Raw genomic sequence first — 4483 nt, forward strand, 5'->3', positions numbered from 1 at the left:
GAGACAAGAAAGGCTTCTTGTAAATTACATCCTATAAACAGGAAGCTTTTGAGGAAGTACTGAGGGCAAAACTGTAAGAGAAAGGATGAAAATGCAGAGTGTCACAAAATATATTTTGCATTAATTATAATGTATTAACTTTTCTGTTCATTTACCATTGGGTCTGTCTTGATTCATGGATGTGGTTCTGTTATATTATTAAGTTTTCATTTATTTATCTATCAAAATTATATACAATCTAATGCCACCAGAGAGACAGGAAAAAAAGAGCTTGCCTGGGGCAAACTATATTATAGAATTAATTATACATGCCTATATATTAAATATGTTTTTACAGGGTTTTGCAGTTTATCTTTTAAATCCAGACATTGATTGGATAGATGAAAATTTAAATCTTTCAAACACTGGAGATACACCATATGACTTCAGGGTATATAACCTGAATAGACAGACAATTCATTAACTATTGAACTGTCTACTAACAAAACTGTAAGTGCTTTTGACACAACAGAAGCTACTCATAAGGAACACTAAAAAAACCTGGAATTAAAATTAGTGATATGTTATTGGAACATAGTACAAGGTATATTCTAATTGAAGATAGCAATAGCAGTTAGACTTCACAGTGCTTTACAGCCTTCTCTAAGCGATTTACAGAGTCAGCATATTGCCCCCAACAATCTGGGTCCTCATTTTACCCACCTCTGAATCAAGGCTGAATCAACCTTGAGCCTGGTGAGATTTGAACTGGTGAACTACAACCAGCAGTCAGCAGAAACAGCTTGCAGTCCTGCACTCTAACCACTGCGCCACCAAGGCTCAGATTTGTTGCAAAATGAAAATATGGGGAAAGATGATATTTTAACAATCTGAACAGTAAAACTGTAACCATTTTCCTGTGGGAACCTGAGAACTGTGTACAAAAATATGTGCTTATTCCCATTTTGCAGATTGGAGTAAGGACAGGCTGACCGATACAGAACTATCATTGGAGAGCAATAGTCTATAATATAAGCCAGAACTGAAATAAGGTGAGGAAATATGGTTTGAAAGTCTAATAATTTCTATTACCACTTTGCTGTTAGTTGTGAAGTCATATCTGACCCATCACGACCACATGGACAGCTTTCCTCCAGGCCTTCGTGTCCTCTACCACATGCAAGAGACCGTTTAAGGTCACACCGATTGCTTCAGTGACTCCATCCAGCCACTTCATTCTCTACCATCTCCTTCCTCTTTTGCCCTCAATCGTTCCCAGCATTAGGCTCTTCTCCAGTGAGCCCTTCTGTCTCATTAAGTGGCCAAAGTATCTGAGTCTCATCTTCAGGATCTGGCCTTCTAAAGAGCAGTCAGGGTTGATCTCCTCTAGGACGGACTGGTTGATCGTCTTGCAATCCAAGGGACTTGCAGGAGTCTTTTCCACCACCATAGTTCAAAGGGCTTGATCTATTATATTGTTGACTATATATTGTTGACTATATATTGTTATTTCTCAAATGTGTATAACTACTCACCTCACTGACATGATTCACAGCAGTGTAAAATTAAAGAATTTTAAAAAAAAAATCTTAAGTAAACATTTAAAAAAATTAAGAACGTATTAAAAACCACAGATTTCCCCAAAATTAGGTCCCACAGAGTTGGCCTTCTCCGGGTCCCTTCGACTAAGCAATGTCATCTGGCGGGTCCCAGGGGAAGAGCCTTCTCTGTGGCGGTCCCGACTCTCTGGAACCAGCTCCCCCCGGAGATTAGAAGTGCCCCCACCCTCCTTGCCTTCCGTAAACTCCTTAAAACTCACCTCTGCCATCAGGCATGGGGGAACTGAAGCATCCTCCCCGGGCCTATACAATTTATGTATGGTATGTTTGTGTGTATGTCTGTTTTAATAATAGTTTTTTAAAATGTTTTTTAAATTTTATTAGATTTGTTATGAATTGTTTTATTGTATGCTGTGAGCCGCCCCGAGTCTACGGAGAGGGGCGGCATACAAATCAAATCAAATCAATCAATCAATCAATCATTTAGTGCACTTACCAATCATGCACTTAACAATCATTTAGTGTTGTATGTCATGATTCTCGACAAATGTCTCTTGTCTTTTATTTACACTGAGAACACATGCCGTGACGCTTTGGAGAAGGGTGGCATTTAAGTCCGATAAATAAATAAATTAATAAAATATGCACCAAAGACAAATTCCTTGTGTGTCCAAGCATACTTGGCCAATAAAAAAAAATTATTCTATTCTAAAAGTAATCTCGTTCTCCTCTTTATCCTTCCCCACAAACCCCAACTACTGGGCAGATGCTGAACTCTCCATAGCAAAAAAAAAGGGGGGAGGAGGAAAAACAAAATCCTTGCAGTATCTGCATTTTCACACATCTGACCTCAGAGGGCAGCATCAAAGAAAGGATTTGTTATCTTCTTATGTACAGTGGTATCTCAACCTACAAATGCCTCTATATACGAACTTTTCTAGATAAGAACAGAGTGTTCAAGATTTTTTCCCTCTTCTCAAGAATCATTTTCCACTTACAATCCTGAACCTCCGAAACTGTAACTGGAAAAAGCAGGGAGAAGACTCTGTGGGACCTCTCTAGGAATCTCCTGGGAGGAAATGGCCGGAAAAGGCAGGGAGAAGCCTCCGTGGGGCCTCTCTAGGAATCTCCTGGGAGGAAAAAGGGCCTCCACCCTCCCTGTGGTTTCCCCAATCACACACATTATTTGCTTTTACATTGATTCCCATGGGGAAAATTGCTTCTATTTATAAACTTTCCTACTTAAGAACCTGGTCACGGAGTGAATTAACTTCGTAAGTAAAGGTAGCACTGTATTTGACTTGTATTTGACCTTGGTGCTTCAGTGATCCTTTACATTTTTTGCATGAAATTTTTTTTTTCATGGCCTCCTTTGCAGACTGAAGCCACATAGCAATGTCAAATAATTGGCGTGGTGCCTCAGATGTTGGTGCTAAATTCCCCTTCGGTTGTCCCAAAGCAGTACAGTGTTCCCTCGATTTTCGCGGGTTCGAACTTTGTGAATAGCCTATACCACGGGTTTTCAAAAAAATATTAATTAAAAAATACTTCACATTTTTTTCCTATACCAGTTTTTTCCATCCGATGACGTCATACGTCATCGCCAAACTAATAATTTTTGCAAATAAATAACAAAAAAAATTGATTATTGTTAATAATTATGTTTATAAATATCAGGATCACTATTCAATGGCGAGTACCAGTAATAATGGCGAGTAAATGGTTGTTAATGGAATGGGAAATGGTAATTTAGGGGTTTAAAGTGTTAAGGGATGCCTTGTGATACTGTCCATAACCAAAAATGGTGTATTTACTTCCGCATCTCTACTTCGCGGAAATTTGTTTATTTATTTATTTATTACATTTGTATGCTGACCCTCTCCGAAGATTGCATAAGAGCGCTAGTGTGCCTCCCGTCCCGTCCTATTGTCTCTCCAATATCGTATCTACTATTCTTCTATTCTGTTCTTCTTATACTACTATCATAATATCCTTCTATTCTCTAATTGATATATTCTATTCCTAAATTTTCACTTCTATTCTTTCTCTAATATATTTTACTCGAGTATAACCTCTATAATCTTCATTGTGTATTATTGTGCATTGGACAAAATAAATAAACAAACAAACAGTGTCAACTCCCAACCCCCAACACTTCTCCCTTAGACTCTCCACGATTGACCTCTCCAGGTTCCTAAGAGGCCAGTAAGGGGCGTATATAAGTGCACTGATGTGCCTATCGTCCCCTGTCCAATTGTCTTTCCTTATCTCATATGTCATATATATTCTCTCCTTATCTATATCTATATATCTATATCTATATATATTCTCTCATCTCTTATATCATATATACTCTCTCCCTCCCATCTACTTCTCTTCTTTTTACTTTCTATCGTCATATATATTACTTAATGTCTATTCTCTTCCATATGTATTGTATATTGGACAAAGAATAAATAAATAAATAAAAACAAGCAACAAGGAATCTATCTATGTATCTATCTATCTATGTATCTATCTATCTATGTATCTATCTATGTATCTATCTATCTATCTATCTATCTATCTATCTATCTATCTATCATCCATCCATCCATCCATCCATCCATCCATCCATCCATCTATTTTTCTATTTGGTTTTTATGCCGGCCAACTCCTTAGGGACTCTATTAATATAAACCGTAAGGATATAAGCAACAAGTTACAGTCATAAGCGGAAGGAGACGGGTGATAGGAACGATGAGAAGGCTATCAGCAATAGTAATTTTCCTTTTCAATTGAATCAATATAGCAGAAAAATCCCGTAGTCGGCCTCGCTCCTGCAAGATCAGAGCCCACAAGCTTTCCCTTCTCTGGGCAATAGGAGGCAAACGCGATAGTTGCAACCCTCCCTTCGCGTTCCGATTTGCCTTTCGGCCTTTCTACGCGTGTTTTGTCTCTGAGGT

At 38.1% G+C, this 4483-nt stretch overlaps 1 protein-coding gene across 1 annotated transcript in view; it reads right to left on the reverse strand.

Moving 5' to 3' along the window:
* FKBP5 (FKBP prolyl isomerase 5) overlaps window positions 1-4483 on the reverse strand; it is a 1202894-nt gene that overhangs the window by 973702 nt on the left and 224709 nt on the right. The gene's annotated exons all lie outside the window — the stretch shown is intronic.

This window comes from Erythrolamprus reginae, chromosome 3 (assembly GCF_031021105.1).
Source record: "Erythrolamprus reginae isolate rEryReg1 chromosome 3, rEryReg1.hap1, whole genome shotgun sequence".
Classification (NCBI taxonomy): domain Eukaryota; kingdom Metazoa; phylum Chordata; class Lepidosauria; order Squamata; family Dipsadidae; genus Erythrolamprus; species Erythrolamprus reginae.